The 15,275-nt window shown below is 33.4% G+C and overlaps 1 long non-coding RNA gene across 2 annotated transcripts; it reads left to right on the top strand.

Annotated features, from left to right (window-relative positions):
- Window positions 1-7,537: 7,537 nt before the first annotated feature.
- On the top strand, window positions 7,538-13,619 carry LOC129925226 (uncharacterized). 2 transcript variants are annotated; one of them, XR_008777024.1, is made up of 6 exons: window positions 7,538-7,979; window positions 8,622-8,704; window positions 8,858-8,907; window positions 9,047-9,223; window positions 10,633-10,752; window positions 11,441-13,619. It is a non-coding gene; the product is annotated as an uncharacterized LOC129925226 (long non-coding RNA). The 2 variants fall into 2 exon arrangements; XR_008777023.1 differs by having other exon boundaries at window positions 8,830-8,907.
- The last annotated feature ends 1,656 nt before the right edge of the window (window positions 13,620-15,275 follow it).

Here is a 15,275-nt window from a genome sequence, read left to right as displayed (position 1 = left end):
TAAAGAGGATCAAAGCCGCATTGTTTTTGCGTTTTGTCTGTCAGTCGGTCTGTCCGTCATCTTGATATAAAAAAAAACAACAACTAAAAGTTATTAAAAATTGATTAACCTTAATTTTACGTTTCAAAACATCGCAATAATTTTTAGGTATGAACACAATTGAAAAGTTTATATAATAGATTGTTCCGGATGTTTGTATAAATAGTAAAAGAAAAAGAGAATTTCAGATAAATGTAATACCGTTAATTAAATTTTTTGGATGGTCTCGTATAAAAATTAGATGTACTACAGCCATGTGGAGAGATTTTCATACCTTACTTTGATGTTTGGATTCTCTTTTCCTTAAAAATCGAAACATAATATTAACGGTAATTTGATTTTTTAATGTTTTAGGTAGAAAGTTAAACGTACTGTAAGAGATAAGTGAGTTAAAATATTTTTCATAAAAATCCGTAAAAACATTATTTCGTAAATGAAAAGATTATTTGTTTATTAATTAGAAGAGGGAGTTCAAACAATTATTTGGCGTTAGTAGATTTTTAAATAAATTCGGAAATTTCTGGCGACGATTTGTAAGAAACAAAATCCGGAACATTCTTTATCGATTACAAAACTTCTATGTTATGTTTCAGCAAGAAAATTAAATGTCTAAAAAGCAATTTTCAGTAATCAATTCTAGTAAATTACTTTTTTTTAAAGCCCTGAACAACCTATTGTCGATATTTTAAAAATTTGTTTAAAGATGAAAATACGGAACAATTTGATATTAATAACCAAATTATAGTGACGCATTGTCAAATAATATAAGTGTAATATTAGTAAATTATGCGATTTCAAACAATCATTAGGCATAATTCATGTTTTATAAAACAATATCCGGAACATTTTTACACTTAATGAAATATAAGTCAGTATAGAGATTTTGATTTAGCATTAATATGCTATTTACATAAAAAACGGAAGAACATATTATTGATATTGTGTTTTTGCAACGTTTAAGCATGGAAATTGAATGTAATATAAGTTAGTAGAGCAAACAAACATTTGTTGGCGTTGATTAGTTTTGCCCAAAAAATTCTGAGCAATCAATTTTAGATACTTAAAACTATTGAGATGTTACGGGAGGAACATTAAAGGGTAAATCAGATTTTAAATAGCTTTTAGAGTTCTAGTTTTTTTTAATCTAATCGTGATGGACAGACCGACCAACAGACAAAACGCACAAAAATAATCTTCTTTTATTCGGATGGGGGCACTAAACAAAAAATAAATAAAATCTGATTTTTTAAAAAATGTTTAAGGAATTGGTTTAGCACCTGATCATGTTGCGACGTTACGCTACTGCACGAAATCGCTGCATAAAAAATCCATTTTAAAAAAGTGTGCGTGATATTTACATACAAAGTGCATTATTAGCCTTTATAAACAAACAGAAATGTTTTCTTTTAATTTTAGCAGCTAGTTGACCAGAAAAAACATCTTTAACTATTATTTATATTTGTTGTAAACATTTCCTGTACATTTTAAAAATATATTTGACTTAGTGATACTGAAAATACACAAAAAATTGCCAATCTTTGTTAGCATATTGTAACATTGCATCCCTTACATTTACGTAATTGTTTTAGAATGGTGTATTTTTATGAAAAAATCGCCTGCATAATTAATTTTATAAATTAAACGGTTTGCTTTTAGAAAACCAAAAGTAGCCGTTGCACCTAAACTTTTCAAGCCGCATTTAATGATGAAATAATATTTTTCATATCTCTTCTAGTTTTTGAGATCTGAGTGTGACAGACGGACAGACGGACATTTTGCACAAACCTAATAGCGGCTTTTTCCCCTTACGGGGGCCGCTAAAAATGTTCAATTAATGCTCAAGATTCCGCCAGGGGACTAATGTAACTCATACTACAACATCTGTCAAGTAGGCCTATGATTTCTTTCCCTTTCAAGATACCTAACAAAATAATAAATTACCAATTGGACCTCACGATGACCTGCTAACTATCGTAAAAAAAAAAAAACGAAAGCTAAAAATCTATAGCCATATTACAAGGTCTTCGGGGCTCACAAAGACCTTCCTTCAGGAAACAGTACCAGGAAAACGAAGAGGAGGCAGACTGAGAAAGCGATGGAAGACAATATAAATGAATGAGGTTCTATCTTAGGTAAAAGACAGAGAAGAGTGGAGAAAGACGTGTTACAGTCGACAAATCTGGCTTGGTGTTCCAACGGTCCAACAGACTAAGGGATAGGTAAAGGTAAAAAGTTAATTAATTAATTGGTACATTTTTAAAATTGATTCTTGTGTTGTGAGGTAAAAGAATAATTGTGTAAAATTTCAGCTTAATCCGAGATTGGGTGTGGGAAAAATAACGTGTACAAGCTTTTTACCATGCAGACAGACAGTGAGTTAATATAAGCTTTGTAAAAATTTGGTTAAAATATAAATAATTAATATATATTTATAACATAAGTAAGAAATTCGTAGGCCTATACAAATTGTGTGATTTCTCTACTAATCAGCCAGGAAAACCAATGACTTAACAGAATTTAGGCGAAGTCACTGATTAACATGCATGACTAGATAGACACAGGAAATGCGTATAATATATAGGACGTATAATTATCTTCTTTTTTGAAGTAACGTCTGTCATCTATAAGGTAAGAACATAGACATATATATATATATATATATATATATATATATATATATATATATATATATATATATATATATATATATATATATATTATGTCTATGGGTAAGAAGATAAGAGAATTAGTGTAAGCCTACTAGTACAACTGTCTACGAATCTTCTTATCTTATATAATACAGACGTTACTTCAAAAAGAAGATGATTACTTCCTACGCGTCATGCATTCAGCCATGCACATTAACCAATGACTTAAATTCTGCCAAGTCACAGGTTTTCCTGGCTAGCTCAGGCAATCCATTCTATGCTCTAATAGCATTAGGGAAGAAGGAGTATTTTTACAAATTTGTCCTAGCACATGAGATGAGGTGCATGCCTTTATTTTTGTCTTTCTGAGTATTTTATTAAATTTTGTTTTTGTATTTGAAGATTATTGTTCAGTGTTTTATGCATAATTGCTACTTTACTTTTGAGTATTCTGTCCTTAAGCCTTTCTAAATTTAGTGATTTTACCAAAGGTGTTACTCTAGTCAAATATGAATCTCACTGCTCTATCCCAGCCAGCAAAGCTACCTGTTCAGGCCCGGGCTGAGTTAGGGGCCCGCACGGGGAACCGGATAGTCGTGCGGGGCAGTTTTTTCCTTTCCTACCCCGTCATGCGCCCATTCAAAACCCCCCTTAGATGAATGGGGCCCGTAAGTAGCAGGGGATGGAGAGATTCGCCCCATTGTTTCACTGCTGGGCGTCGGCTGGCGGTCTGAATTTTGCGTAATACAGTTAAGGTCCCACCACCTTCCCCCTTCTCGTCCTACTGGCAAGGAGTGCCCTCCCCGCCTCGCTCTTATCTCGGACGAGACCGTCGGCCAGGAAACTCGTTGCGTAATGAAATTAAAGGGGAGACAAAAAAAAAAGAGCTCAATATAATTGGTTCGGATAGTCTCCCATTTCATTATAAACACAATAAACTCATTGAATGTTTTGTTATTTTTTTATATAAACTTTTTATTGCTTCGTTTTTTTTTTTTTTTTTTTTTTTTTTTTTTTTTTTTTTTGTTTTTGTTTTTTTTTTACATTAAAATATTTCGTTTTAATATATATGTATATAGCTATGAAATAAAAACAAGTGTTTTATTGTTATACAATATATAAGGACGATTCTTTTGATTTAATAATTTTATTTACATATTTAATGAAAACTATATTTTTTGATATTTTAAATTTATCAGAAATTTTTTTACGAACAATATAAAAACTGATGTAAACGCTGCATACAATAACTGTATCCCTGATAGCAAAATTTTCGGGCCCGGTAAGGACCCCCAATTGGGCCTGCCCATACTAACCACATGGGCCTCAATTGGGGGAAGAACTCGGCCCTTAAGGTTGAGTCTGGGCTCAGTCAGTGGCCCCAGAAAATCCCCTTGTGAAATCCGTGTGGGACCAGTAAGGGAAAGGACTTGTGGGCCCCAATAAGGCTATAGATACTTGGCCCTTTGGGGAGAATTAATGAAAGCCCAAATGGGGCCCTTAGGGGTCGAGTCTGGGCGAAATCAGAAGGCCAAGATGACGCCGTGATGGAAACCTCATGGGGCCATTACGGGGAAAACATTAAGGGGCCTGAAAGGGCTTAACACATGGGTTCGATTTGGGGGATGAACGTTGGCCCAAACGGGTGCCCTTAGGGCTGAGTCTGGGTTCAGTTAGGGGGCCCAGATGAAGCCCTGATGGAAACCTCATGGGGCCAGTACGGGGAAAAATTGAGGGGCCTGAGAGGGCTAAACTCATGGGCCCCATTTGGGGGATGAACGTTGGCCCAAACGGGGGCCCTTAGGGCTGGGTCTGGGCTCAGTTAAGGGGCCCAGTTGAAGCCCTGATGGAAACCTCATGGGGCCAGTACGGGGAAACATTGATGGGCCAGAAAGGGCTAAACACATGGGCCCCATTTGGGGGATGAACGTTGGCCCAAACGGGGGCCCTTAAGGCTGAGTCTGGGCTCAGTTAGGGGGCCCAGATGAAGTCCTGATGGGGCACGTACGGGGAAAACATTGAGGGGCCTGCTAGGGCTAAACACATGGGCCCCATTTGGGGGATGAACGTTGGCCCAAACGGGGGCCCTTAGGGCTGGGTCTGGGCTCAGTTAGGGGGCCCAGTTGAAGCCCTGATGGAAACCTCATGGGGCCAGTACGGGGAAACATTGAGGGGCCTGCTAGGGCTAAACACATGGGCCCCATTTGGGGGATGAACGTTGGCCCAAACGGGGGCCCTTAGGGCTGAGTCTGGGCTCAGTTAGGGGGCCCAGATGATGCCCTGATGGGGCCAGTACGGGGAAAACATTGAGGGTCCTGAAAGGGCTAAACACGTGGGCCCCATTTGGGGGATGAACGTTGGCCCAAACGGGGGCCCTTAGGGCTGGGTCTGGGCTCAGTTAGGGGGCCCAGTTGAAGCCCTGATATAAACCTCATGGGGGCCAGTACGAGGAATACATTGAGGGGCCTGATAGGGCTAAACACACGGGCCCCATTTGGGGGATGAACGTTGGCCCAAACGGGTGCCCTTAGGGCTGAGTCTGGGCTCAGTTTGCCTCTAGTTTCTCTCTCTCTCTCTTTTCTCCCTACTGACAAGGAATGCTCTCCCGGTCTAGCTGTTATCTCAGACGAAACATAGAAAGTTATTACGTAACATAACTCGAGGGGAGGTAAAAGAAAAAAAAGAAAACCATGACTTTGATATGTTGGCTCGGATAGACTCACTTAGATTATTAATACAAACAATATTGCTGTTTTTTAATTATTTTATTTTCATAAAAATGTGTATAGGTTCCTATATGTTTTACTTCTTCTTTTTTTTCGTTCTTTGCATTTAATTTAAAGTTATAGAATGCTGATTTCTAAACTGTAATAATTTTATCTTACATTATACTTTATTAAATAAATTGGATTGTAGGTCATTTTTAGGTATAACATTCAATGTCATTAAGTCAAAAAGTGATTTATATTATATATTTTATTTATTCTTCTCACAGTAGTTTAAAGATGAAAACGTTTCTACTATAACGACATATATATGGGATATTTGTGTGTGTGCATGTTTGTTAGCGCGCGTGTGTATGAACTATGCATGTTATATGCCAATTTAAAATTTCTAGATCTAATATAGTACGTGACACTTTAAAAAAAAAAAAAGGGTCATTGCCTAGCTCCAAGATTTTTCATGAGATGGCTAGATACAAATGTGCGATTAATATGATGTCGAGTGTTTTGATTTTTTCGAGTAAAAAAAAAAGCAACTTGTGACTTTACAACACTTGCTGTAAATGGACCTTCACTTAGGCATCATTTTGACTTTGCTCATGTAATGTAACACCCCTGTGACCATATTCGCACTCCCTCTACGTCTATCTGACCCAGATGTTTAATTAACATCATGGTGATCTCTTTTATAGCCTTCCTCTAACTTAACTCCCCTTTCTTCTTTTTTTTTTTTACCCACTCTGCTGGATTTCTCGAGTTAACACCTAATGAAACGCTAGACAAAATGACGCCTCTCGAAGTAATAAAACTGAATCTGTCGTTCTTATAGGTTTCTATCATTGCGGAAGGTACCGGTATTTACTGACCAGTCATTGATATTTAGGGTTATGTATTTTCACATCTACCTCAGGAAATATATATATATATATATATATATATATATATATATATATATATATTTAGGTTAACATAGAAAATCAACAGATTCAGTTAAACAAGCACAGCATTGGTTTCTTTTTTTTTTTTTTTACGTTTTATCTGTAACATGTATTAAATATATTTTAACCATTCGTACTACAGATCTGATTTAGTGTAATTGTGTATAGTTGCACTGTTCAATTAGATTTCAAATAAATAAATTATTTAAATTGCAATTCTTATTGCATCTTCTGGTAATAAGCCGATTTTAAAAGTTTTAATGTAGCCTATAATGCTAGTTTCCAGTACCGGTAGATATTTTTAATGTAAACAAACTTTACACAAGCAAAGAATATTAACAATAGGGGTTTTACCAATCTTGTTTGAATTTATTTAGTCGTTTTGAAACATGACTAGTAAGAATGCTTTTATATTGATTTAAATGTTTGTCTCAGTTATATTTAAATATAGATATCAATTTATAAAGATCGAGTGCGTGTAAAATTCCTACAAATAAAGATCAGCTTAGGTTAACACGTGTTTGACGTTTTCCTTGCTCGTTGCATAGAACGCGTGCTATCAAGCAAGAAAGTACACGTGTTCACACTGATGGTCAGTAGGTCAAGGCTCACTGACTCTCACTGTAAATCTTTTTCGTACCACCTCTTTACTCGATCTTTTTGTTGACGTAATAGACCTTGTGATCTCTTTCTTTTATGAGTTACACAAATGTTTAGGTCAATAACATTCAAATATAATGAAACACGTAACTAAAACTATCTTATGATTTAAATATAATTCAAGGAATTTTTATTTTAAAGTATAAGATATAACTGGCAAGATCATGATATGAACGACAGGATTTGCTATTCAGTTTCATACATTTAAAAAAAAGTTATGACTCAAAATACATGCTACATGACAGATCTAATAAACTACATTATAGGCACAGTTCGTAAATATTATCGATGACTGATTCTACGAAGATAAAGAGCATAAAAAAAATCAAGAGGCATGCAAATGTGTTGTAGCCATAGTTGTAGACTATGTACGTGTCAGTGTTTTATCTAGTAATATCTACTGTATACCCCATTCTAGAATATTTAAGATTTAAAATATATATAAAATTAATTAGATCCATATTTTAAATCGTGCAATCTAACTTTGTAAGAACCATCTTCGTTAATCATAATGTCTATAATGCAATTTGTGTAAGTACGGTAGTCAAGTAGATGAGGTCACGAGATGAACCAACACATCCTCACATCATTTGTTCAAATGCTGCACACTGCTTTATGGTATCGAAATACTAGCGTTAATAAAACAAACAATTTAAATATTCAACAAGAGACACTACTAATACAGTATTAGAGAAGATTATAGTCCTGAGGGGGGGGGGGGGAGAAAGACTGTGCCGCTGGTCAATGTGTAGGCTACCCGGTCACGTGGCTTACTTACAATTGACCAACCAGAGACAGGTCTACATGATAGGCTACAGCCTATTGCATCATTAAGAAAAATAGCGCCAGAACCAAACACCATGACCATCCCATTCCAGTCATAGTACTCATAGATCTACTTCAAGATTGTGTTGATTTGTGATTAACTCGACTCTATTCTAACAACTTTGGAATGTGTGCGTCAAGCAAAGGTACTTTTTATTTTATTAGACAATTAGATCTACTTTATTATTTTATACTTATTTATAGAGATTAAGTCTGGATAAATTAAAGTAGATTAGATCTAGAATACTAGAATCTACATCTACATTTAATTTTAATGTCATTTTTGTTTGTGAATGTGCTTTTTTGGTTTAAGTTTAAGTCTAGTCAGACTAGGCCGTCACTAGGCACAAATAATTATTTTAAGTGACTCAAGGAAAGCCGTTTGAAATAATAATTATAATCATTCGAATCCCGTGGCGTGTCTCACAGTTTATTAGAACCTTAATAGAGATTAGATTTAGAAAGTCAATTTAGAAAAGATAGTAAAACCAAATTCAACCATTAAAATTAATATTTTAAAATACGTGAGTTCTTGAGATCTATTTTCAATTTAAATGCAAAATGTAGGCCTATAAATACATTTGTGTATATACTTGTAAAAGCAAATCTAACAATGTTATACTATACTATACTGAAACTAGTCAATAATCTTGTCATTCAATATGTTGTGCAGAATTTATAATTTATCTTTATATTGCTTATGCCTTATGTAGATCTATGTATTTAATATTTCTCATGTGTGACTTTGATTTAAAAAAATTGAAATGTTAAAAAAAAATGATTTTCAGACTCTTGGAACCAAAGAGTGAAAGAATGATGGCATCACTATGATCACTTCTTGCTGGATCTGTCCAAGAGTCAATGAGTACAGGTATTTAATTTAAAATATAAAGTATTATTACTACTCAATTTTATTATAATTACCAATTGATTAAGTTTAAAAAAATTATTACTATACTTAGGCTACTATATTAATATTTTTTCATATTCTTCAAGGTGGACCATGTTGGAAAATAACTTTTAGTCAAGACTCAAGTTGAGACAAGAGCTCCATTGATGTTATTGATCAAACTGGTAATTTTTTTTTACAATATTTTCAAGCCAAAAATGTTGTATACAAATCTGATGATCCAGATTTCCTGAATAATTTATATTAGCAGTCTAGATTTACTTGTAAAATTTATTTAATACTTATTTTATTTTCTGTCTGCAGAACATGTTCTAGAGATACTGGAGAAAAGATTTGAGTGCAGTACAGACTCATTAATTAAAAGAAGCAGAGATAAATACAATCAGGATTGGGTATGAAGCAAAATTCCAAATGGCAAATAATGTATCACTGTTGGAAATAGAAGTGAAACTGAAGGATGAAGATTCTCATGAAAATTTGGTAAGGCCATATTATATTGTAGGATTTAGGATGTAAAATATTTATGTGAATATGTACTTCGATAAACTGACCTAGATCAATTTTTTTTCTCCCAAAAAATGGCTGAAAAGTGTGTCAGCACATTTTACCCTTTTTTTAGGGGTGGTCATTTCCATCAAAGTTTTAGCATATATTGTATTTGATTTGAGGACTAATTATTACTTTTTGTAAACATAAGATATCAGAGATCATTTTTATTTGCTTTTGAAGCCAATCTGTTAAATTTTTCTTAACAAAAGTTTATGTGAAAGTTGACATTTTTACAACTTTTTTCCTCTAAAAGTTACAACAATGCTGTTTGCTACAATAATTTATCATATTATGAAATGTGTATATTTCAAATTTCATTAAATTCTCTTGGCGCACTTTAAAGATATTTGATATTAAAATTAACAAAGACAAAGAAGGGTAACATTTTCTTTTTTAAATAAAATAAAAGTGTTTATGGTTACAACAATCTCACTAATTCTATTGAATTTAGCATGTTAATATATATCTGTTTGCTAAGTTTGAACTTTGTAGCTTTGCGCACTCTTTAGATATTGATTTTCAAAGTTGATGGTTAAAATCTATTTTTAGTAACAACCAACACTGTGATTTACTGGAAATGGTCCATTTCTGTCTATCACAAGCTATTTTTAGAATCACACATAGGAATCTTTCATTTAGATTAACTTTTATAGTGTTTGAATGCTAGATTATGGAGAGGGAATGTGTCTTTATTATAATGATTTTGTAATCTGCAAATTTTAAAGTAAAAAGTTTAATTACTTTAAAAAATAGTATTAAATATAATATTACAATTTTTTTTTCAAATTTTTAGCTCAGCGAACTAATAATTTTTTTTTTTCTGTGTGTTGTTTTTTTTCTATTAATATACATGTAAATTAATAGTTAATAAATAAGTACATTATATTTTTAAAATGATGAGCTATTATTGCACAAAAATTCAAGTAAAAAATCTTTTAATAACTTCTAAAAAAATCGCAAGGTTTCTTTTTTATTTTATTGTCCGAAGCAAGAAATTTTTCATTTACAATCTAATTTTTAAAGCATTTAAATTAAGGCATTTTAAAATGATTAATTGCCAGTGCTCTACAAAAAGGTTAAAACTGTTTTTTTATGAAGTTTATGAAACTTATAGTAGTTATAGTCATTAAATTTTAGGAAATATTTTTCTGCGCAGTGCTATTTTCATTTATAATTTATAAGAATTATCTATCTGATGCATATAAATAGCTATTTAAATACAGTAGAATTATAATTAAACAAAATAAAACACAATACAGATCTCTGATTTGTTTTATTTGTGATTTTTGGGCTCATATGATGATAAAATCACATATATTTTTTTTTTTTTTGTCGTACAGATCTATCCAGTGAAAACAGCATTAAGAGAACAATAGTATGGATTATAACTTGGCTGGACTGGACATGGCACAAACAGAAAATAAATGTATTGAATTTTCAATCCAAATTATGGATATTAGGTATGAATTTTTATTTCCATATTTTTAACTAACATAATCTTTATAATTTTTTTTTATGCCACAATTGCATTGTTACTTTTCTTTCAAATCATTTCTTGATCAAATGCTGCGTCAACCTAACCTAAGAGGCTCATAAGTATTTTAATTTTTTATGAACATTGTGTGAAAACTGATAGGTCTTTATACCTCCTATAATTCGCTGTGTGGTTGTAAAATGTTTTCTCCACCATCACCAGATAACTATGTCAGTGACTTTCTATTGGAAAAACATACTACTTATACATATGATGGTAGGCTCATATTTCACAGAATTTTGAACTCTCTGTTATCACTTGTTGGAACAACTGAATCTCAATTGCATCTTGAGGGACAGATAAACAACAATTAATGTACTGTTAGTTTACGCCAAGTCACGTTTGGTATATGATACGAGTTGTAAGATTAAAAAAAATATATTTTTTTTAAATTTTTTTTTTTAACTTGTGCAGGATATGTACATGTGCGAAAATACAGTAGTTAAAGAAGCCTGCATACACAAATCATGAATAGATAATGTCAGCATTTTTTGGTTTGGAAAAAGTGAAAATCATTGTGTTTTTGTTTTTTGTATGTTTTATATGAACATTTCATTTTGAAATCATAGGAATATATTTTTTTTTTTAATTTTTTTTTTTTATGTTCTTCTTAGATTATTCAAGTGAGTTACCCAAGTCTGTCAAATAACTTAGAGAAAGTACTTGAACTTGGCACATGTGATGGCACAGAAATCGTAAAAAAAAGAAGGATGATCCCAAACATGTAAAACATTTTACAAACAAACCTAATCAAAGTTTATAAATGTTTAAAAAAAGTAAGATGCACAAGCAAATTTATTTACATACTACAGATATTAGAGCTAATGACTAATGGAAAAAAAAACTACCTATCTAGACTTAACAACAAAGAAATAAGTAAATATAATATTTCAAACATGTGCTGGATCTTGTTAGTTTAATAACATACTATGTAGGTGCATTACATAAAACATGTAGTGGTTCTTGGTTGTTGATTACCGGTACTGTGCTTTTTTCAAATACACATTAGTTTTGTCATATATTTATTATAAATATTTATGTTCACCATTAATTATTTCGTTCAGCTATAGCAACATAAGGAAGGCATGGTGGCTAAGTGGTTAAGCATTTGGCTTCCAGACCCGAATTAGAATCTCAGTGAAAATTGGGATTTTTAAGACACCCTAACTCTGATGGATACTGGTACCTGATTTTAGCTGGGGAAAGTAAAGACAGTTGTTTAGCTAGCCACATGACACCCTGCTTGTTAACCATTAGCCAAAGAAACTGATGGCCTTAACATCATTTGCCCTATAGATGCTAAGTTTGAAAAGGGGAACTTTACTTTTATTACAACATAAGGTTATAAGTTGACAGTTACAGATGATGTACCATATGAGCATCATTGTTGTTTACTGGTTTTTGAACAGTAGCTTGAAACATTTGCTCTTACTTACATAGAATATTCACTGTTAAAAAATTATGAATATGATAGTGCAGCTAGTTACTCTGCTCAAAATTGAAAAAAATATTTTGTTGAAATTATAAACATGAGCTACCGGTATATATAAATGTATAGTTTTCATTGTTGAGCACACACTTTTTCTTTGGTACTGGGTAACGTACATGACCTATATTTTTTTTAAGATATTATCATCTAAAATTAGGCGAGGTCTTGAGAATATTTACCTCGAACAGACTCATCTTTGGGTTTTTGTGCATGTAGACCCTATTGATTAAAAAGCACCATTCTCTAATTATATTTTACTTGTTTAAATTTATATATTTATGGTTATTAATTATTCTTTGTATTTATTTTTTTATTTTTTTTTTGTAAAGTAAGCACTGGTATTTTTCTAAAAGTATGTTTCACATTTATTTCATTTTAAACAAATTAAGTCATTTACTTAATGTTCAATTATGTTCTAAATGTATGTTTTTAAAATTTCAGTGTTTATATTGCTAACATTTCACAAACTTGTTACAGGTAGCTTATTTTTGTTTTGGTCATTTTTTCTTTAGAACTACCGGTACAACATAATCTGATGTTAATTTTTAAAAAAAACATTTGTTTCATGATTGTGAAAACAGTTTGCTTTTCAATTTACATACAGCAGGCTCATACTTTGTTTAGATAATTCTGAATTACATTCTATATATAATTTATATGTTTCTGTATAGGCTATTCAAGTTTTTGTACATGTTAAAATTTCATAAATTTGGTAGCCATTATATTTTTTAAAAAATTTTATGGTATAAGTACTTATTGTATTTTTAAAAATATAAGCATCCATATTTTAAAAACTTATTTCTAATTTGCCATTTTAAGCAATTTGTTATTACAATTAATATTTAAATGAATATGCTTTTACTTATTTCAGTGTACATAATGCTTACATTCCACCAACTCAATACTTTTTTTGTTACTTTTTTTTTTTAATATTTTTTTTACATAATTACAAAAGCTAAGTTGTTGTTTTTGGTTGTTATTGTTGTTGTTTTTATGATTGTCAAAACTGTTTGCTTTAAACATAATTTTTATACAGCACTTGTACTTTCTGTAGATGATCCTGAATTATGTTCTTTATAAATTTGTTATAGATTTTCATGTTATCATTCACAACTTTTTTGTTGACTCAATGCATTTTCCATAGTATACTATAATATTATAGGATCAATTTTCACAGTTAAAATCTTTGCTACAGGTATTGCTTTTACTTTTTAAAAATTGTTTTAGTGTATTCCGGTATTTTTAATTATTTTTAATAGTTGCTAACATTAACATTTTATAATGCAATAAACTATTTATTTCAACTATTAAATTGTTTATGTAATTATTTATGTCATTTTATGCCATTTCAGCTAGAGCTCAGTGTCATTTCTTACTGGCCTCATCTGGGCCCCTAACTGAACCCAGACTCAGCCCTAAGGGCACCCGTTTGGGCCAACATTCATCCCCCAAATGGGGCCCATGTGGTTAGCCCTTTCTGGCCCCTCAATGTTTGCCCCATACTGGCCTCATAAGGGATCCATCAAGGCTTCATCTGGGCCCCCTAACTGAGCCCAGACTCAGCCCTAAGGGCACCCGTTTGGGCCAACATTCATCCCCCTAATTGGGCCCATGTAGTTAGCCCTTTCTGGCCCCTCAATGTTTGCCCCATACTGGCCCCATGAGGGTTCCATCAAGGGTTCATCTGGGCCCCCTAACTGAGCCCAGACTCAGCCGTAAGGGCACCCATTAGGGCCAACGTTCATCCCCCAAATGGGGCCCATGTGTTTAGCCCTTTCTGGCCCCTCAATGTTTACCCCATACTGGCCCCATGAGGGTTCCATCAGGGCTTCATCTGGGCCCCCTAACTGAGCCCAGACTCAGCCCTAAGGGCACCCGTTTGGGCCAACGTTCATCCCCCAAATTGGGCCCATGTGGTTAGCCATTTCTGGCCCCTCAATGTTTACCCCATACTGGCCCCATGAGGGTTCCATCAGGGCTTCATCTGGGCCCCCTAACTAAGCCCAGACTCAGCCCTAAGGGCACCCATTTGGGCCAATGTTCATCCCCCAAATTTGGCCCATGTGGTTAGCCCTTTCTGGCCCCTCAATGTTTGCCCCATACTGGCCCCATAAGGGATCCATCAAGGCTTCATCTGGGCCCCCTAACTGAGCCCAGACTCAGCCCTAAGGGCACCCGTTTGGGCCAATGTTCATCCTGAGAATGCTGATGCAAAGTATTTGTTTAGGATGTTAGCTTTAGTTTTATTATCATTATGTGTTAAGTTGTCCTCTCCTTTTAATGGCGCTATGCCTGTTGTTTCCATTTTCATTAGACTTAATGTATGACCATATGTTTTTGTTGTTATCTTTAGATATTACATTGTTTATGTAATCACTTTGCAGCTGTCTGCTTATGTAGGCTATTGCATTATTTTGAAAAAATGTTAGATGAAAGTGGTAATACATTGTAGAGTCTGTAAAAGATTTTTGTTTACAATACCTCAATTCGAGTCAGAAAAAAAATATTTATATGTATGTGTGTATGTGTGCGTGTACATAATCTTTATTATATTCTGACTCTTCATTCTTTCGTAAGACGTTTATTGTACCCTCTGAATAGGTTCTTCCTGGAGTTTGTGGAAAAAATTTGTGGAGGAACCTGGGTGGATACGTATATCAAAAACGGCTTTAAGGATTGTCCTATAAACTTTATAGTTGAAGTATTTTATTGGGAAAAAGTTATAAAAGATTATCATTATTATAAAACCTTTAACAATTTAATACATAGTGGTATCCACATGGGCGAAGTCAGGATTTTTTCGTAAGACGTTTATTGTACCCTCTGAATAGGTTCTTCCTGGAGTTAGTGGAAAAATTGTAGACTCCCCGCCACAGCCAGTAAGGGGGTCTGGGGGAGCTCCCAGAGCGGGGCGGAGCCCTGCCACCAAGCACTATTTCTGGTTTTGAAAGCCAACAAAA

This window comes from Biomphalaria glabrata, chromosome 3 (genome assembly GCF_947242115.1).
Source record: "Biomphalaria glabrata chromosome 3, xgBioGlab47.1, whole genome shotgun sequence".
Lineage (NCBI taxonomy): Eukaryota > Metazoa > Mollusca > Gastropoda > Planorbidae > Biomphalaria > Biomphalaria glabrata.
The sequence above is the reverse complement of the archived record's forward strand: the minus strand, read 5'-3'. Positions and strand labels throughout refer to the sequence as shown.